The sequence below is a fragment of the Neoarius graeffei genome, chromosome 26, assembly GCF_027579695.1.
Source record: "Neoarius graeffei isolate fNeoGra1 chromosome 26, fNeoGra1.pri, whole genome shotgun sequence".
Classification (NCBI taxonomy): domain Eukaryota; kingdom Metazoa; phylum Chordata; class Actinopteri; order Siluriformes; family Ariidae; genus Neoarius; species Neoarius graeffei.
In genome coordinates this window covers 49,526,542-49,548,361 of record NC_083594.1, presented here as the reverse complement: position 1 = coordinate 49,548,361, position 21,820 = coordinate 49,526,542, and the positions used below count along the sequence as shown (strand labels likewise).

Genomic DNA, 21,820 nt, shown 5'->3' with positions numbered 1-21,820 from the left:
AAGAAAATAAGACTATTATCTCATGCTCAGGATTCACCTGGGAGTCTTGGTGGTTTGTTTTCTTACTGGTTTTGTCATGGGAAAATAAAAAGTGTCCTTGTGGGACCTGCTGAGTCGAGGGATTCACTGAGGGGAGCTGTGCTGTTGGAGCAGCTCAGTTGGTAATGCCTGATTTGTGTGTGGATCGTGAGGAAGATTTATTTAATATTAGTGATCCAAGTAGATTCTCTGATACTTTTGGAAAGCTCAATGAAAATTTGAGAATAATAAAAGTACTGGTGTTTCACTTTTTTGTTGCCACTTTTGACTGGCTCTGAACTGATGACATGCATCAATTTATGAACTTTAAGCAGACAGAATGAAGACATGCATCTTTGTTGAACCGTCTTTAAAAATTATTTGTTAATAAATCATGTTTTAAATCTACCAACGGCTGTGAAAAATCTGCTCTTTGTAAGCTGTCTCTCGTACGGGCGTAACACAATACCACTATCTCGAGTATACAGTATCAGGACATGATATATTCGGGTGTGGCATTGGAAACAAGCCCAGAGATTCTATCGAAATGGCAGTGTACCATTAACAAAACGACATAAATACATTGCACAATGTTGTCTTTGTTTGTTTTCATGAAAATCCCACTCACCCCTGCATGAAAGTAAAAACCTTTCTTTTTGACCTTTTTCTTGCTTTCAACGGGATTTGAATTCCGATACCACGTCTCTCATCTCAACAGTGCATTATCTGTTTAATCTCAATAATGTATTCTTTTCAGTTCCATCCCTGGTCTCTAGTCTTGTACTGAGTCTTTGGTAGAATGGAGCACAAGGGCATTGTTAGACTGGAACAGGTTTGGGCCTCTTGGTTCCAGTGAAGAGAAATTGTAATGCTGAAACATACAAAGACATTCTGTACAATGGTGTGCTTTCAGTTTTTTTTTTTTTTTTTTTTCCCAGTTTGAGGAAGAACCACATGTGGGTTTGATTGTCCGGTGTGCACCTACGTTTGTATCATTAACAGATTTTGCTCTGCTGGTATTATAAAAAGGACATTCCGGAACCTTTATGAACGTTCCAGACAGGTTCTGTGTTCTACATTATTTAATGACGTCTACGTTCTCAATACCTTCTACACTGAAAAAAGTGAAACAAAGCTGTTGTTCATTTAATGTATTTGTTTTCATTCCAGTGAATAAAAAAAAATAGTTTGCTCCCATATTCAAAAGTTGTTTAAATGAATTTAAAATATTTAGGTTTAACAAAGATTATTTACATTAAGTAATAAAACCAATGCATTTGGGGACGCAGTGGCTCAGTTGACGAAGGCACCATACCATAAATCCAGGGACCCGGGTTTGATTCCGACCCGAGGTCATGTCCCAATCCCTCCCCGTCTTTCTCTCCAGCTCATTTCCTGTCTCTACACTGTCCTATCCAATAAAGGTGAAAAAAAACCAATGTACTTATTTTAATTTAGGAAAATCTGAAATAATTGCTTTGGTTCAACCATCAGAAATTGGTTTACATGAAGTTAAATATTTCAGGTCAAATCAAATGAATTATTTATATTGTATAACACTACAATATTAGGTGTGATCGATTACCTCAATTTTTTTAATTTGAGCCAATGTTTAATTTTTTTCAGTGTATAATCGCAGGAAGGTGATCATGGATCATCTTTGCACCATTTTTACCATTCACTACGAGACCATAAATTAACATCTGTATCACTTGTCAAGTCTGATCACCCTGATTTTATCCTCCTGCGTGTTTCTCCATCATCTGAGCCACCACCATTCTCCAAAGTGACCTAGTGTCACTGGGACGTGTTCACTTTGACATGTTCTCGCTCAGTCCTTTGTGTTTGATCGCACCTCATAATGCTTGTCAATTTAGAGTGCTCCATTTCCACCACAAAAGCACCATTTTCTTTGCCAGTGAAATCAGTGATGATGCTATAAACCAGCTGGTGTTGAACTCTGGAGCTTTGGAAGCGCTGACATTAAGGGAGGCTATAGGGGCGGGGTAATTTCATCACCGTGATGAGAACGTAAGCAGTTCAGCTTGTATGACTGTCTGTTATGTACAAGTGTTGAGAATTGGGAAGAGAAAATCACAAACTGGTTTGTATGAGAAGCAAAAATATAGTGTCCGTTTCAATAAATAGCTAAGGCTCAATCCTGCGATGATCTGGCGACTTGTCCAGGGTGTACCCCACCTCTCGCCCATAGTCAGCTGGGATGGGCTCCCTGCACAGGACAAGCGGTTATGGATAATGGATGGATGGATGGATAGCTAAGGCTCATTCAATTTCTCAGAAACCAATTAAAATGGATTTATTTAACAGTTATTCCACGAAATCAAGTTGTATAAGCCATGGATGATGAGATTGAGTGGAATAACTGTTTTATTCTATCCACATTCACTGGATTTTGAGAAACAGAGCATTTTTATTTATTTTTTGCAAATTCGATAAATAAACTTGATACAAAATGTCAGACAAAATCATTTCTGCTTAGAATGTAAACAAACCGGTGAAATGACAGTAGCAATTTGCGAAAAATGTGATAATAATAATTCTTGAAAAAAAAAAAAACCTTCTTACCATCAAATACTGTCATTCCATATTTTGTTACTGTTTTTTTTGTATTTTGGGGGTTTTGTTTTCAGGTAGAGTTTTTATTTCATCCTCGGTTGGTTCAGCAACACGTTCCACCATTTTGTTTTTCTCTACTCATGGTATATGAGTTGATAGCCTAGTAGTAGAGTAGCCAATCAGAGCATTCGATTGCTCATACTGTATCTGGTGAATGTGGATAGAATAAACATGATTATACTTTGGAACCAATCCTATTGTACTTCCTATAATATTTTTCGTGAAAATTTCCTATCATGGCAACAATTTTTTTTTTCTCATAATTTTGACTTTAAAACAAATCTCAAATTGTTCATTCTGAAAACTTTAGTGTGCAAACATAAAGTCACAGCATTATATCTAACTGCGACAAAACCCTGACACTATAGACGCCGTCTCTAAATGTGAAATAAACATCTCCTTTAGCTCTGGTCACACTTCAGTTCGCGATGAGTTTGCGAATACTTGGTGATGAAAAATTGGTAGCATTGCCACCAATTGTGCGATGCACGGCGATTGTTCTCTGAGCTTTGCGAATTGTTTTTTGGTGTGTCTCCGCCCTGTGAGTGGCCAAAAGTGTCGCGAAAAATTTCAGTGCATGCATTGAAACTTGGTGGCAATGTTTTCGTTGGCAAACTAAGCAGCGAAGACTCACAGATAGGTTTGGGAATACTTCCCCAAGCTCGGGGAACCTTTGTCGAGCCTCTTGAGATGTATTTGTCTCAAATCCCTGTCCGTGATGCTCGCGAGAGCCTCAGCAACATGGCGGCTCAGCATAACGTAATCTTCCCTGGGACTTAAAAAGTGCATTTACATTCGGGAATCCTTCGGAGCGCGTTGTGTGTATGCTTGGGACCCAGTCGTTATGGGAAACCCCTGATGCTGATTTGAGCGCAATCAGCACGTGCATATAAGGACGCTGTTTTCACAGAGACTTTGAAAGTATTCTGTCAGGTATGCAGATGGACGTAAGTGCAGGAAGAGGGTTTATTAGCCGGCGTGATATTTACAAAAACAAAACCGAAAGCAGAGTCATAAATAAACGTGGCTCGAAACAAAAGTGACAGTGATGATGATAATCCTTCACAAAGTCTCTGTGTCCTTATATGCACGTGCTGATTGCGCTCAAATCGGCATCAGTTGTTTTCCCATAATGCCTGTGTCCTGTGAGCGAGCGTGTGGCCGTGACAGTCAAGTGTTCGCCTGCTGTGTGACCACAGCTTTTAGCTCGCCTGTATATCGCCATGCATCGTCACCAAAACGCCTCGTTTTCATCGATAACCCATCGCAAAGCATCGCGAGCTGTAGTGTGACCGTAGTTTTTGAGGAAGCATCACTGGAACAACAACTACACACGTTCTTTAATCAGAATTTATATGAAACGTCCATCATACAAATCCCTGGGTAAGCTGTGATTACATAACGTCTCCTGACTAATCAGATTCGAGAATTCAGCAGCACTGCTGTAAAATGTAACCCCAGTATGATAATGATGGTTTTGAAGCTTCATTAAACCCGATGCATTTACATTGAATCATTTCTCACGATTTACCAAAGATTCGCCTGGAGTTGTCTTCGTGCTGTGTTTCGATAGAAAAGGATTTAAAATTCAGTCGAGAAAAGTGTCATAATGTTTCAAAACCAGCACTTCCTTCTGTTTTCTTCCCGTTTAAGACGGTAATGAGAACTGGAGCATCCGTTTATTGGTTTCCCTGAGTGCGAATGAATCCAAAGTATTGTTGAATTTTTTTTCCCCTTTAAGATTGGAATCCAGTGTAACGCACAAAACAGAGCCAGCAGCCGTTTATGATCTGTTTGATGAGATATGCAAATCAGCCAACTTCAAAGAGGACACAGCGATCACGAAGACACAAACCGCAAACGTCATTCTGGGAGAAGCGATTTAGAGAACGCTGAAGGATCCAGCTGCTCTGATAGAAAGACAGCGTTCTTATGTGAATGAAGCGTTCGAGCTAAACGCAGGTGAGAAGGTCGAACATCTGTGTGCTGTTTCTTTATGACGGACCTGCTCCCCCCATAAGCTCTTCAGAGAGAGAGAGAGAGAGAGAGAGAGAGGAAAAGAAGGAGACTGGAAACAAGCACACTGATTTTAGTGATAATGGCTGTGACGTCTGTTCACTTCAATCTGTCAGTTTTATTCTTTTGTTCAGGTGCAGAAGATCTCTTCTCTTCTTTCATCTTCTCTTTTCTTCTCTAATTTTCTCTTCTCTCATCTCTTCTTCTTTTTTCTCCTCTTCTCTCATCATCTTCTTTCATCTTCTCTTTTCTTCTCTTCTCTCATCTCTTCTTCTCTCATTTTCAATTCTCTTCTGTCATCTCTTTTCTTCTTTTCTCATATTTTCTCTTCTTTCATCTCAATTCTCTTCTCTCATCTCTCCTCTCCTCTTCTCTCATTTTCTCTTCTCTAATTTACTCTTCTCTTCTTTTGTCCTTGCTTCCCTCATCTTCTTTTCTCATCTCTTCTTCTCTTCTCTCCTTTTCAATTCTCTTCTCTTCTCTCCTTTCATCTTCTCTTTTCTTCTCTAATTTTCTCTTCTCTCATCTCTTCTTTTTTCTCCTCTTCTCTCATCTTCTTCTTTCATCTTCTCTTTTCTTCTCTTCTCTCATCTCTTCTCTCATTTTCAATTCTCTTCTTCTCTCGTTTTCTTTCCTCTCTTCTCTCATTTTCTCTTCTCTTCTCTAATTTACTCTTCTCTTCTTTTGTCCTTGCTTCCCTCATCTTCTTTTCTCATCTCTTCTTCTCTTCTCTCCTTTTCAATTCTCTTCTCTTCTCTCCTTTCATCTTCTCTTTTCTTCTCTAATTTTCTCTTCTCTCATCTCTTCTTTTTTCTCCTCTTCTCTCATCTTCTTCTTTCATCTTCTCTTTTCTTCTCTTCTCTCATCTCTTCTCTCATTTTCAATTCTCTTCTTCTCTCGTTTTCTTTCCTCTCTTCTCTCATTTTCTCTTCTCTTCTCTAATTTACTCTTCTCTTCTTTTGTCCTTGCTTCCCTCATCTTCTTTTCTCATCTCTTCTCTCATTTTCAATTCTCTTCTTCTCTTATCTTCTCTTCTCTTCTCATTTTCTCTTCTCTCATGCTTTTCTCTTCTCATCCTTTGTTTTCTCTTCCACTGACTGATGCTGTTTTTTGTTTGAAATTCAATTACATTTATCTGAAAAAAGGAAATAAAATAAATTACATTAAGATGTTTTTTTCCTTTTTCCTGCTTTGCTTAATTAAAGTTATGTGAAATGTTGCAAAAAAAAATTTTAATCTCTGCTTTTAGTGACATTTCTTCTATAAACCGAACCAAGTCTGAATGAGATGAGAATCTTTCTGATTTAAAACTCATCTCTCCGGCACGTGATAAACTCATTTCATGTGATTGATTTGTGTTCCGTTGTTGTTGTTGGATGTTTACTGTGGAGATTAGCTGAGACAGTATTATGATAAGAAGCTTCATAAGTTAATAAGCCTCGTGTTCACGGTTGGGTTCTGGAGCCAGTGTCACCATGACCAGGACCGAGCGTTTCATGAAGATGAATGAAGTCAGACGTCTGTTCTGATTTTGCCACCCCTAATAGGATGTGATGTAAAAATCAGTGAGACCAAAATGTTCACACAAGTGGTGATATATATATATGATCATCATTATATGAATTGCAATGTCAATTTGATGAAAATGCTGAGAGCAAAATTTGCAAATATCGGAAACACATTGCTGGGATTAAACATGTGCCGATGATGGAAACTGTTAAAAAAGTCTGCACAGCTGCTCTGAGCATTCTTTGTGTGTGTGTGTGTGTGTGTGTGTGTGTGTGTGTGTGTGTGTGTGTATACGCATCATAAAAATCACACTAGCATTATTAGCCCACGAGCTCAGAGCAATAAAACTGCGGCAGTAAACAATTGGACATGTTGATGTCATTTATGGGAATGGCCACAGCAGACGTTCTTCTACAGCGTGACTGCGTGTGGTTCTAACTGGAACATTGTCTCAGAACTCATTTACAGCCAGAAAATCTGAGAAATATGACTTCTTGGGATTGAGAATCAACGTGTCTTCTGATTTGACATGGTGTGATTCACTGATATAGATTACTTTGTGTGGAAAAGGTCGACATACAGTATATTCTATATATATTTTTGGAAACAGACTCAACAAAGCACTTAAACTATTTATATACATTTATTCTATCCACATTCACTGGATATGAGCAATCGCGCGCTCTGATTGGCTACTCTACTACTAGGATATCAGTTTATATACTGTGAGCAGAGAAAAACAAAATGGCGGAGCGTGTTGCTGAATCAACCGAGGACAAAATAAAAACTGTACTCGAAAACAAAACCCCAACAAATAAAAAATATGGAATAAAACTGTTTGATGGTAAGACTGTATCTTTTTTATTTTTCAAGAATTATTATTATTATTGCATTTTTTTACAAATTGCTCCTGTCATTTCGACGGTTTGTTTATATTCTAAGCAGAAACGATTTTGTCGGACGTTTTCTATAAAGTTTTTATTTATCGAATTTGCAAAAATTTAAAATAAAAATGCTCTCTTTCTCAAAATCCAGTGAATGTGGAGAGAATAAAACAGTTATTCTACTCAAACTCGTCGTACATGGCTTATAGCTGACTCGGTGCTATGCGCCTCATTGGCTTTCAGCTCATGTATGACTCGATTTCGTGGAATAACTGTTAAATGTAGTGGTCATGTAACAATTCACCCAATTCATGATTGAATTTGATTTATGATATTTTGGGGAAAAAAAAGGAGAAAATTTTATTCCCAAAAAGGAACATTTATCTTCTTAATCTTTATCAACTTAAATATTCTTTTTGTTAAATTAAATAAAAAAACTTTTTCATTTAATTAATAATCAACAATAATTATGTACCCACATTTGTAAAGGTTGGCGTAAAATATAATAGTCTATTAACTAAAACATTCCTTTTTATTAAAAATGAAAAAGTTAATAACACACAGGCCTTTTCTTAATAAACTTTTATCAACATTTGTACTCCCTTCATTTGCTTCTCTGTTCTTTATCTTTCGACAGTCTGTAAAAAGACAGCGCTGATTTCTTGTTAAGTCTATTTGTACACAATCACACAACAGCTGTTTCCTTTTTCAGATCTGTTTGTTGTGTGTTTTTGCAGCATCAGAGCTGTGTTACTTCCACCTATGTTGAAGTCATGTTCATTTCCTCAATTGTCCGTTATTGTATGCACCCTCTGCTGTCTAAACAATGCAATTACAGTGCAGAAAAACAGAGATTCCACAACCTGATGAGAATCATGATTCGTTTTTATTTCATCGATTCAAACTGTCATAAATTTGTATTGCAATTTATTGTCACAGGCCTAAAATGTAGATATTTTTACACCACAGCACTGCTCAATTCTTCATTCTGATTTGTCATAATATTCTGTCATTTTAGCAACTAAGTTATCATTTACGAAATGGCGGATCATTTACAAAAACACATTAAGAAACAAGAAACGATGTATGGTGATATGGTGACGTTTACGTCATGACATTTGGAAGGAGTCTCCAGTGTCAGCACTTTGTCGTAACAGTCAGAGGTAAAAGCTGTTTGGGGAAAGTCTTCAGGACAGAGGGCTTTTTGCAGTTTCTCAGTAATATTTTTTTGGCCTTATTAACTTCAAGTAAGAAAAAAAGGGGAAGCCATGGCTTAAAGGGGAACCGAAGTCATTTTGAAACTTGCTTTATTTCTTAATTAACGTGTTATTCAATTGCGTTTCCAGTTTTATTAACCTTATATCGTGACTCGTATTGGCATATTATATTACACTTATCAGCCTTTTCGGTTTTTAGCCATGTTGAATGTAGTTTGTTTGGTCCACGGCAGGCATCGCTTATCCGCGCGATCTTCACGAGACTTGTGCGAGACTTCAAACGTGAAGTGTCAGCGCCGCCATTTTGAAAACTGTTTACACAGCGGCCAGGTCGCCATATCATTCCAATTTAGATTAATTTAGAGATTTGCCAGCACCGTGAACAAGGTGCACCTGAGCTCAATTAAGGAACTACGTGTTTGCCTATTTAAGGACTGTACTGATGCATTTGCATCGCGAAGTATTACGATACGCATTACCGAGCCTTTCCACCCATTGTCTTGATTTCGTTTCACAATCCTTGTTCCTGTTTCTCATTCTTGTCCTCGCTTAGCCTTTGATGTACTGTTTGCGCCTCGATCAACCCTTTTGCCTGTATTCTCGTTTTTGATCTAGTCTGCCGTTCTGGATTGTTTGCCTGTGTATATATTTGTCTCACTATATTCTGGGGCGGCACGGTGGTGTAGTGGTTAGCGCTGTCGCCTCACAGCAAGAAGGTCCGGGTTCGAGCCCCGTGGCCGGGGAGGGCCTTTCTGTGTGGAGTTTGCATGTTCTCCCCGTGTCTGTGTGGGTTTCCTCCGGGTGCTCCGGTTTCCCCCAAAGACATGCAGGTTAGGTTAACTGGTGACTCTAAATTGACCGTAGGTGTGAATGTGAGTGTGAATGGTTGTCTGTGTCTATGTGTCAGCCCTGTGATGACCTGGCGACTTGTCCAGGGTGTACCCCGCCTTTCGCCTGTAGTCAGCTGGGATAGGCTCCAGCTTGCCTGTGACCTTGTAGAAGGATAAAGCGGCTAAAGATAATGAGATGAGATATATATTCTGCACTTTATTAAACTGTATACTTCTGCACATACATCCGCCTCCCTCGCATACGTGACCCGGAGATTATTCCATATGACTCTGAACCAACGTGGAGTAGAGAAGAGTTGGAAAGACGACAGGATAAGGACTCATCCGTCACGCTGGTATTTACATCATTGCTGTCACACAATTAAAACGTGCCAGATCAGGCGGCTGGTGGGTTTTCAAAATAAATACATGCATGTATTTTTGTGATAAATCCATATTATACTGAGCGCATTTCCCACATAATCCTCACTAAGGTTTCGGACAGCACTGCAAAATGGCATCCCTACTATATAGTGCCCTATATAGTGAGTAGAGTAGGGAGCGATTTCGGACACAGGGAAAACTTCCAGCTTGATTACATCAGCATTCGAAAGAGGGCGCACGCATCTTTCGACAACGTTGGCAGATGTTGGTGACTTTGATTTCCGCTGTACGTTTTACAACCCCGATTCCAAAAAAGTTGGGACAAAGTACAAATTGTAAATAAAAACAGAATGCAATAATTTACAAATCTCAAAAACTGATATTGTATTCACAATAGAACATAGACAACATATCAAATGTCGAAAGTGAGACATTTTGAAATTTCATGCCAAATATTGGCTCATTTGAAATTTCATGACAGCAACACATCTCAAAAAAGTTGGGACAGGGGCAATAAGAGGCTGGAAAAGTTAAAGGTACAAAAAAGGAACAGCTGGAGGACTAAATTGCAACTCATTAGGTCAATTGGCAATAGGTCATTAACATGACTGGGTATAAAAAGAGCATCTTGGAGTGGCAGCGGCTCTCAGAAGTAAAGATGGGAAGAGGATCACCAATCCCCCTAATTCTGCGCCGACAAACAGTGGAGCAATATCAGAAAGGAGTTCGACAGTGTAAAATTGCAAAGAGTTTGAACATATCATCATCTACAGTGCATAATATCATCAAAAGATTCAGAGAATCTGGAAGAATCTCTGTGCGTAAGGGTCAAGGCCAGAAAACCATACTGGGTGCCCGTGATCTTCGGGCCCTTAGACGGCACTGCATCACATACAGGCATGCTTCTGTATTGGAAATCACAAAATGGGCTCAGGAATATTTCCAGAGAACATTATCTGTGAACACAATTCACCGTGCCATCCGCCGTCGCCAGCTAAAACTCTATAGTTCAAAGAAGAAGCCGTATCTAAACATGATCCAGAAGCGCAGACGTCTTCTCTGGGCCAAGGCTCATTTAAAATGGACTGTGGCAAAGTGGAAAACTGTTCCGTGGTCATACGAATCAAAATTTGAAGTTCTTTATGGAAATCAGGGACGCCGTGTTATTCGGACTAAAGAGGAGAAGAACGACCCGAGTTGTTATCAGCGCTCAGTTCAGAAGCCTGCATCTCTGATGGTATGGGGTTGCATTAGTGCGTGTGGCATGGGCAGCTTACACATCTGGAAAGACACCATCAATGCTGAAAGGTATATCCAGGTTCTAGAGCAACATATGCTCCCATCCAGACGACGTCTCTTTCAGGGAAGACCTTGCATTTTCCAACATGACAATGCCAAACCACATACTGCATCAATTACAGCATCATGGCTGCGTAGAAGAAGGGTCCGGGTACTGAACTGGCCAGCCTGCAGTCCAGATCTTTCACCCATAGAAAACATTTGGCGCATCATAAAAGAGAAGATACGACAAAAAAGACCTAAGACAGTTGAGCAACTAGAATCCTACATTAGACAAGAATGGGTTAACATTCCTATCCCTAAACTTGAGCAACTTGTCTCCTCAGTCCCCAGACGTTTACAGACTGTTGTAAAGAGAAAAGGGGATGTCTCACAGTGGTAAACATGGCCTTGTCCCAACTTTTTTGAGATGTGTTGTTGTCATGAAATTTAAAATCAGCTAATTTTTCACTTTAAATGATACATTTTCTCAGTTTAAACATTTGATATGTCATCTATGTTCTATTCTGAATAAAATATGGAATTTTGAAACTTCCACATCATTGCATTCCGTTTTTATTTACAATTTGTACTTTGTCCCAACTTTTTTGGAATCGGGGTTGTACTTCCGTCCTCCGATGTCTCGCACAGGTCTCAACGAATCTCGTTTACGGCCATCGCTTTGACATATGGACTGATATATTACAGAGCATATTTCAAACACTCATAACTTGCTATAGCAGCGACAAAATAGCGATCAACATGCATTCTGATATTTAATAAAATGAGATGAATAGAATTTTGATAATAAAAAAATTTGCCTCCAGTTGCCCTTTAATGGTTAGAGATTCCCTGGTTCGATTCCCTGGATCAGCAGGACTGGCTGAAGTGCCCTTGAGCAAAGCACCTAACTCCCAATTGCTTTGGCAAGAGTGGTGGTGTACCTTGTGTCTGACTAGCCAAAGAAAAGCTAATGACGTGATCATCAGTTCGGATGGTGCGTGACCGAAACGCAAAAAAAAAAGAGAGCCTGGTGAAGGAGTGACTGTTTATAGCTAATATTTTTCAGCGCTGCCCACATGAAACAAAACCACTGAAATAAAATTGATCTCTGCCTACCTGCGTTCAGCTCAGGTCAAATCAGATACGATCGATTCTATCTTTCTCTACAGGCTCTTAAACAGACTGTGGTGTAAACAATCACTCATTACCTGCTTGTTCTTGACCACGCCCTCTTCTACTGCTGCCGCAGTCACTTACACCATGTTTGCTTTCTTGTAAACAACATGAAACACTTTACTGCTAGCTAAACACCAGAAACGCCAGCTTTATCCACATACTGTAGCAACAGTAACCAAGCGTAGGCTGGCTTCTGAATATTTTGTTGCTCTGTGACAGCCGTGCGTATTTGTTTTGCTAGCGCTTAGCGCATCTGTTTGTGCTGCCGCGTGTCCATTCACACTTTATGTTATTCACAGTGACAAGCGGCACACACTCTTTCTTTCTCACACACACACACACACACACACACACACACACACACACACACACACACACACACAGACATGAACGTGACAAAGGCCATGTGTCTCAGAGCAGTGCCAGTCTGGAACCTCCTACCTCTTGCTTTGTATTTCTCATCACACACACACACACACACACACACACACACACACGGACTCTAATTAGTATAATTACTGCCATAGTCTTTCATCCCCTCCCTCTCTCCCTCTTACACATGCATATAAAAAGCACCCACCTACACACACACACACATTTGTATTACTGTATTTGTAAGATATTTCCATCAACTCGTGTTTTTTGTCGCTAAATAATGTTATGCTCTTCCAAAACCCTAACCTTAATCTAGACTCATACAAATCGTTTTAGTTTCTTCGTTTTTCAAATACAAGTTTCATCTGCAATTTTTATCGCAACGAACTAAACACCACACGCACACACATATATATACGGACCAAGGAAGTGTAATTGCTATCATTGCTGCTGAGGTGCCTGCTTTTGCTGAGCGGAATTCTCATCTCATCTCATCTCATCTCATCTCATCTCATTATCTCTAGCCGCTTTATCCTTCTACAGGGTCGCAGGCAAGCTGGAGCCTATCCCAGCTGACTACGGGCGAAAGGCGGGGTACACCCTGGACAAGTCGCCAGGTCATCACAGGGCTGACACATAGACACAGACAACCATTCACACTCACATTCACACCTACGCTCAATTTAGACTCACCAGTTAACCTAACCTGCATGTCTTTGGACTGTGGGGGAAACCGGAGCACCCGGAGGAAACCCACGTGGACACGGGGAGAACATGCAAACTCCACACAGAAAGGCCCTCGCCGGCCACGGGGCTCGAACCCGGACCTTCTTGCTGTGAGGCGACAGCGCTAACCACTACACCACCGTGCCGCCCTGAGCAGAATTGTAAATGATAATGCCGTGTTTAGGTAAAGCAGGTTTCTGTGTTCCTCCTCACCCACATTACACCTTGGCAGCTAATAAGGAATTCATTACATCAGTAAACAAAATATTAAAAACCAGAAATGGAGAAGAAGAAGAAGAAAAGGACCAGATGGTTCAGTGACGCTGCTGCATTTACATTGTAGTCCTTGATGCATGTTTCTGATAGTTTGACAATTTTGTATGTATTCACATCCGATTCCTGTGTTTTACATCAATCCCCCACAAAATGTGTCTCAGCTGAAAGAAAACAGCAACTTTTTGTCCAGTTTCTTCCAAAGACTATATGTTACAGGCTTGTAGTACTTGAATCCAGGACTTGGACTCAAGTCCAACTTGTGCCCTAGTTTTAAGGACACATGACTTGACTTGGATTTGTAAATCGGAGACGAGGACTCTGATTTTTTTCTTTATATTTTGGAACATGCCATAATAATTTGGCATATCTACATTCATTTTTATACTAATTTTGTGCAAGAGAATGCACATCCACTTGTTCATACGTCATGTTCAGGAACAAACGAACATTAACGGCGCTAAAATGCCTGGACAGAACGCCGCTAGGATTGTCGGCTTTGCTTATACAGACTTCTCGTGCAGTGGGAAAAAATGCACTGCTATGTGTTCCATATGTAGAAGAACTATCGAGGAGACGACGGGGACGACCTCGAACTTCAATCGTCATTTGGCGAGACCACACCCAGAGAAGGACGTGACATGCTATGTTCATTGCCCTGTTGATAGTGGGCGGGGCTTGCTTGCTGAGCGATGAACTAGCTAGTGTTAACCCTCTCTCATGTTATTTGCCCTGTTGATAGTGGGCGGGGCTTGCTGAGCGATGAACAAGCTTTTTATCTGTAGTCTGTTAACTAAAATGGGGCAGTCGAGCAGAAATGTTCGTCCAACACAGTAGCAGAGACGCTTTCACATAAAGGCAGCAACAGACACCGTCAAATGGTGCGGGTGGAGTCTTGTTCTCGGACTCGACTCGAAATTTTCTTTAATGACTCAGACTTGAGCACTGGGGACTCAAGACTCAAGGTTTAGCGATTCGACTAGAACACTGGTATATTAAGAGCTCGTCAAAACATTACGCAAATTATAACGAAGAGATAAAAGAAGAAAAATACTCGCTCCACCTAATACACCACATCACTTCTGTCAATCTCGATCATCCAACAGAACTGTAGTCGAGCCCCTTTGTTGACACCTTGGACGATGGTGAATGGGTGGAAAATGTTCAAACGAATATATTTCAGATATTCATTTAAACGTGATCCATTTTGGATATTAACAAATCCGATCGGGGTTTTTAACATGTATGCAGCAACATAGCAAAAGGCAGAGAAACAAATCGGAATCGGTTAGCAACGTAAACGCAGCCTTTGTGAACATCGTTGGCGTGTCTAGCATTGGTTAACAACATTGGCTGCACGGGTATTTGGGGCCGTAAAAAAAAAAAAAAAGAATGACCAAAATTAGCAAAGCACTAAAGATCGCTAGATAAGTAGCTAGTGGTAGCTATTTGGCATTTTAACAATGCTGCAGAAGATTCCAGCTTGGACCGTCAAAGCTGGTGAATTATTTTACAGCTTTATTTTCTTTACATCACGAAACTGAAACAAATAACTGTTTGGCATTTTCTAATTAAGCTAATACGCAACTTGTCTATATTGTAGCGTCAGGAGCTGAGCATTTTCAAACTGATTTAAATCCAGTGCATTCAGGACGAGCTACGCTCTGCATACGAGTCCTTCATCACTCTGTGAGCTGAGTGATGCAGATCTCATTCAGTATGTTTACATGTACACGAATATTCCACTCTTATTCCAAATACAACGTTCAGGATTTGATACGGATCATCTAAACAGCATATTCCGTTGAGATATTCTGAATTTGCTGCGTGTAAACGGGAATATTAGTAGAATATTAATTTTCATTCGCCATGTAAATATGAGGAATATTGTGGGGTTTTTTAGAATAAGAGCAAAAATAGGAACATTTTGTGTATGTGAACGCAGTGACAGTCGTGGCAGGTTCAGGATGGAGAGTGGCGTGACACCAGTTCACAGTGATCCTTGCTGCACTTAGGGCCTCTCCAAACCCAGCCTGAGTGGGAGTGACGTCAGTGGGCACGTGCAGCTGAGAACAATAATAGCGAGTTTTGGTAAACGAGTTGTGAGTGGGACTCCGTCTGCACACCATGTTATTTTTCCTGCTCTGGCACAGCTATCGTCTGATGTCTATGACTAATTACAAGCTCAAGAGTTTGAAAAAAAATATGACACGAAATAGGGAATGGAGCAGAGACACTACACCAAGACAACATGACCTCATAACATGATCAAGAGTCCAGTTTTATAACCGTCTATCTATCTATCTATCTATCTATCTATCTATCTATCTATCTATCTATCTATCTATCTATCTATCTATCTTTTATACTAGTCTATCTGGATGCCAGCTTTTCCCCGCCTGGCACATTATTTATCTGTCTGTCTTTTGGTTTGTTAGGTTATTCGTTTATCTGTCTGTTATGTAATCTGTCTGCTTGTCTCTGTCTGTATGTTTGTCTGTCTGTTTGCCTGTTTGTTAATATGTCTGTCTGTCAGTCTGTCTGTTCAGTAATATGGCTGCCTGTGTCTGCTTGTTAGGTTCTCTTTTTGTCTGTCTGTCTGTCTGTCTGTCTGTCTGTCTGTCTGTCTGTCTGTCTGTCTGTCTGTTTGTTGCCTGTCTGTCTATCTGTCTGTCTGTCTATATATTTTGTAGGTTACATGTTTGTCTGTCTGTCTGTCAGTTTATTGCTCTGTCTATCTGTTTGTTGCCTGTCTGTCTGTCTGTCTGTCTGTCTGTCTAGATATTTTGTAGGTTACCTGTCTGTCTGTTTGTCTGTTCAGTAATATGGCTGCCTTTCTCTGCCTGTTAGGTTCTCTTTTTGTCTGTCTGTCTGTCTGTCTGTCTGTTAGGCTGTCTGTCTACCTGCCAGTTAAGTGATAGGGCTGCCTATCTCTGCCTGTTAGGTTATCTTTCTGTCTGTCTGTCTGTCTGTCTGTTACTCTGTCTATCTGTTTTTTGTTGTCTGTCTGTCTGTTACTATGTCTGTCTGTTTGTTGTCTGTCTGTCTATATATTTTGTAGGTTACCTGTCTGTCTGTCTGTCTGTCTGTCATCCATAACTTCAATGAACTTCCTGATCAGAAACTAAAACAAACCCTTGCTTAGCGAATAGAAATAAAAAAGCAAAGCAAAAATATTTTCTTTCTCATAAATGTGTATTTTAGTGTGCTCCGCTCTCCTGAAACTGTTGATTAAAGTTGATTTTTCTGAAAATTAATATATAAACTCTGACAACACAACATGTTGTCTGAAGTATGTAAGAAACAGATGGGGTCTCTCTCTCTCTCTCTCTCTCTCTCTCTCTCTCTCTGTATGTGGGTGTGTTTGGGTGTAAAAGCAAAAAGAGAAAGAAAATGAATGGAGGAATGCATACAATAACAGCATGTCATTATTCCATACTTTATAGCTTGGGGGGGGAGAGAGAGAGAGAGAGAGACATGGTGGATTCCAGGACATGTATACCGATATGAGGCAAAGGTGAGTTTTGTGTTTGAATAAAAAATAAACAAAATTAAATGATAATAAAAAATAAAAAAATTAAATGATAATAAAAAATAAAAAAATTAAATGATCCTTATACTGTTGCAACCGTTATAAAATGTCAAATAGTTACAATAATATATTAAAATTAAAAAGTTGTAATAAAAAAAACTATAATATTAATGTTAACCACAGAGTAAATTAGAATTTTGTTAGATTTACAGACGAACTCAGGGTTCCTCCAGATGTGTGTACAGATGTGCACTGTGTGTGACTCACTAGCACACATGATGCAGTGTCATTATGGGCCTTTCAGTACAGGATCTGTGAAAATCCATTGGAATCATCCACAGAGTAAATGATCTTTCTCTCTCTCTCTCTCTCTCTCTCTCTCTCTCTCTCTCTCTCTCACACACACACACACACACACACACACACACACACACACACGTAACTTGAGGATGTTTGTGCATACTTGCAACCACATGCAGACACACAATGCACACCTGCATGAACATACTCATATGTAATCGCATTATAAGCACCACACACACACACACACACACACACACACACACGCACAAAGGCTCCCATTGCGCTGTCAGCAAGAGAATTGTACACTTCACTCTAGTTTCTTTTTTTCCGGATGGCAGCTTTTACGATTCTGTCAACCGTCAACTCCTCATATACAATATAACAAAGCAGGAGCGAGAGAGAGAGAGAGAGAGAGAGAGAGAGACTGACAGACAGAGACAGAGAGATATTCATGCCCCATACAGTATGCACATAGCACATTGCTATTTTATTTTCCAGCAGTGCTGAGTGCTCACTGGTGCAGTTCTTTGAGAATTCAGTTCCAGCTCTAGTGCTTGCATAAGTATTCCCTCCTTCCACATTTTGTATTCACTCTCATCATGATGCTCCCACCACCATGCTTCACATGCAAATGGTGTTTTCAGGGTGATGAGCAGCTTTCCGTACTCTCTCCTGATTCGATATGCATATTAAATGTAAACACAGTGTAACTTGAATAACTATCCTTCGGACTTTTTTTCAGAGTTGAAGGAACATCAAGATACTAGCTAGACTCCAATAGGCTCCAGTAAGCTAATAACATGAGTTAAAAGACTTTCAACCTTTGTGTTTGAAGGTGCAAATACGACTTCATCACCAGATACGTTATCAGCGCAGGATCGAGACGATGGCAGCATAATGTCACCTTCCTACAGTCTGTATGAACAGACAGAATTCTCTTGTCATATGTTTTTTTTTCTGTTTTTTTTTTTAAATTGAAATGACATTAGCTGACACTTTTTAGCTTGGTTAGTTACGTTTCCAAGCACGCATACCATGGGACTGGGTCACAACATCCACTGAGCTAGCTAACAAATTTATGATTTGTCCACCCCTGAGCAGATAATCTGTCACTGAACATTTGGAGCGTCCATGTTATATCTGAATGATGTGTAAATATTAAGATGTTGCGATGTGTTTGGTGATTTTGGTGCTGATTTTTCATTCGGTGCTGTATTTTCGCTTTTCCTGTGAGAAGTTATATGTCGCTCTGACATCACTAGCGCTGTTGCAGTGACTGATGTTTAATAGGGAAAAAATCAGCAGTCTTGAACATAAGCGATTTCAGAAAAGAGCAAGAGCTTCTTTTCTCACTTGCTATTTTTCCAGCAACATTAAACATCATACAGTATTAATGAGGAATCCAGTGTAGGCTATCCTACGGAAATGTTCAGACAAACATCGGACACGCAGTTACGAAAGTCGACTCGGCTGGTTAGCGATCTGCGAGATGATGAGTATGATGCTGATGTTCAGCATGAACGCTGGAGCTTTGGAAGCTGATCTGTTTGATGAGAACGTGAGAGTGCTGGACAGACTAAAGCGCCGCTGCATCACTCTCTTAATGACACCTACAGACTGTGAGATTTCAGCAATTGTATAAGTTTATTGCAGACCACACTGTGCGATATGGATCGAATAAACTTGTGTATGACATCGAGTTTGATGTATCTGCGCTGCTTTAGTGGTAAACAGTGAAGCTGAGCAAATTTTTGGTATTTGAGTTTGGCACCAGTGTCACATTGGTTAGTGCATCATTTCATGCTGCGTTCCTATTGGTTGGTTAGTAGACGGTAGAGATGGTCATTCTACGTTTCTGACACTGTCAGAATTTTGTCTCAGGCTGTTTTTGGTTGCAAGACCCTGACGGTGGCCATCTTTGAACCAAAGATATCTGTTTTGGAACCATGACCAAAGATATTGCCATTTCAATTCCAGCTCTAGTGCTTCGCATAAGTCAAGTCAAGTCAAGTTTATTTGTATAGCGCTTTTAACAATAAACATTGTCACGAAGCAGCTTTACAGAATTTGAACGACTTAAAATATGAGCTAATTTTATCCCTAATCTATCCACAACAAGCACGCCTGTGGTGACGGTGGCAAGGAAAAACTCCCTCAGACGACATGAGGAAGAAACCTCGAGAGGAATCAGACTCAAAAGGGAACCCATCCTCATTTGGGCAACAACAGACAACATGACTAGAACGTTAACAGTCCGAACATAAAGTCAGCTTCGTTGATGCTATAAACCCCCCACCGACGGAAACCCGAATGCAAAACCGTTCACGACAACCGCAGTCCCAAAGTTAGCAAGTCAACTGCAGTCCCCAGTCACAAAAGCACCACTGCAAGAGTCCAGAGCGTCCTCCAGGTGCGACCCCCAACTGTCCACATGGGGTCGTCCTCCACAGTAGCGATGTGATGAGACTCCAACCAGACACAGGGCACCAGGATGGATCAGGCAGGTCCGAAGAGCAGAAGAGGTCAGCATCTCGATCCCAGGACCAACATGTAACTCAGAGGGACAGATTTGGGGGGGAGAAAACACAGGTTGTTAGGTATGCCCAATGTCACCTGAATAAGTAGGAACAGTATACATATTGCACTGAGTACAGGCAGGGACTCTGGCAACTAACTATGACAGCATAGCTAAGAGGGAAGAGCCAGAAGGTAACACAGGCATGAGGGAGCCCCGGGACATAAAGCAGCAGCCACTACACCGTCAACAAACTCGAGTGAGCAAGCGAGTGGGGACTGACAGCATCCATACATCCCAGTTTACCAAAACACTCTGTCTGAGGACCCTCCAGATCTACACCTAAGGATAATAAGTATTCATCCCTTCCACGTTTTGTATTAACTCTCAACATGATGCTCCCACCACCATGCTTCATACAACCAAAGATATTGCCTTTTCATCTTCATTATCTTTCACACAGTGTTTACCTGCTGTTAGGTTGAGATGAAGCAATGGCTAAATCCACAATATCATCAGTTACTCAAATGGCATTGTCCATAATGTAGGATATAAATCTTTGACATAACTAAAGATCATGTCATTTGAGGTGAAGTTTTCCTTCAATGTAATACTGGATTGAGAGATATGGAACGGTGAAGAGGAAACAGACAGAGGGAATTTCTTTTCCTCTGGTTACTTAGAGGACCATGATCTCGCTGAGCATCTCCAGCCTCCCGAACCCACGCAACCAGCACACACACCCAAACATAGACCCATATTTGCAAATTGTACACCTTGTTCTTCTGTGCATAAAAGCACTGTAGTTTATCTCGACCTGACCTCACTTAATGAGTCGATTCCTCCGTAGAGCGCATTAGTTCAATTTTCGATCTACGGTAAGTTAAGCCAAAATACACACAGTGCATTAATAGAACTCGTCTAAAGACTTTTTTTATTCAATGTTTTATTTTGAATTAATTTTACAGAGAGTAAACAATCCATTTATCCAGTTGGAAAGTAATAAATGTGGAATACTGGAGTCAACGAGATGATTGTAAAAAATAGTGACTCAATAGGTGCAGTTTGAATGTCAGGAAGAGAATGGACAGGTTTTCTCTGACACCAGTGTGTCTAGTGCTTTAACTGTGTGTTATGCAAGGAGTAAAATGTGACTGTAGAATTTTATTTTACTGGAGATAGTCTTTTTTTTTTTAATCTGAGAATCATTTCTACCTCCATCAGTGCTCTCTCTCTCTGTCTCTCTCTCTCTCTGTCTCTGTCTGTTTCTCCGTCTCTGTGGCAAATGAGAGAGAAAAATAATTCCCCAGTTGAGCCTTTGTGCTCACCTGTCAAACAAAACCGAGTGTAATGCTTCACAGAGCGTGAAGATGTCCAAAGAGGATTCAGGAAGAGAGACGGTACTTTACAGTGAGGATTAATTAAAAAAAGAACTTTGTGTGAAGAATAACCCTGAGATGAGCAAGTCTGGATAAATTGGAGTCTTCGAAATAAATGTAACAAACTACATTTTTATACTGAATCTACATGTTTATAAAGCTGTTTGATGTTTCATTTAAAAAAAAAAGTGACATGCATTTCATAGCAATGACATATTCTGATGACCTGCACTCAGTACGAAGGATGGACTTTTTTAATAAACGGCACTCCATAGAAAGGACACTCGAAGTTGAGTAGTGGTTTGGAAGGAGGAGGATTTCGAGGAAGGTGTAAGAATAGAGCACTGTGATGAAAAGCACTTTGTGTGGAGGATTAACTATCGAGAAAAACGCAGTTTATAGGGATGATAGACCAACAATAAGCACTTTGTAGAGAAACTGCATGAAGAGAAAGTGCACTTTGTGGGGAGGCTACATTATGAGGTAAAGCACTTTGTGGGGAAGATACATTCTGAGGTAAAGCACTTTGTACGGAATATATGTTATGAGGTAAAGCACTGTAGAGAAGATACATTATGAAGTAAAGCACTTTGCAGGGGATACATGTTGGACACCAGCACTTGTTTATAACAAGTACTAATGGTGATTCCGAATAAAAATGAAATGAAATGTTATGAGGTAAAGCACATTGAAGGGAAAATACATTATGAGGAAAAGCACTTTGTCGGGAATATATGTTATGAGGTAAAGCACTTTGAAGGGAAG

The 21,820-nt window shown here is 40.2% G+C and overlaps 1 protein-coding gene across 2 annotated transcripts in view; it reads left to right on the top strand.

Moving 5' to 3' along the window:
• Positions 1–21,820, top strand: part of cadpsa (Ca2+-dependent activator protein for secretion a) — a 210,790-nt gene that overhangs the window by 3,647 nt on the left and 185,323 nt on the right. The window lies entirely within an intron of this gene.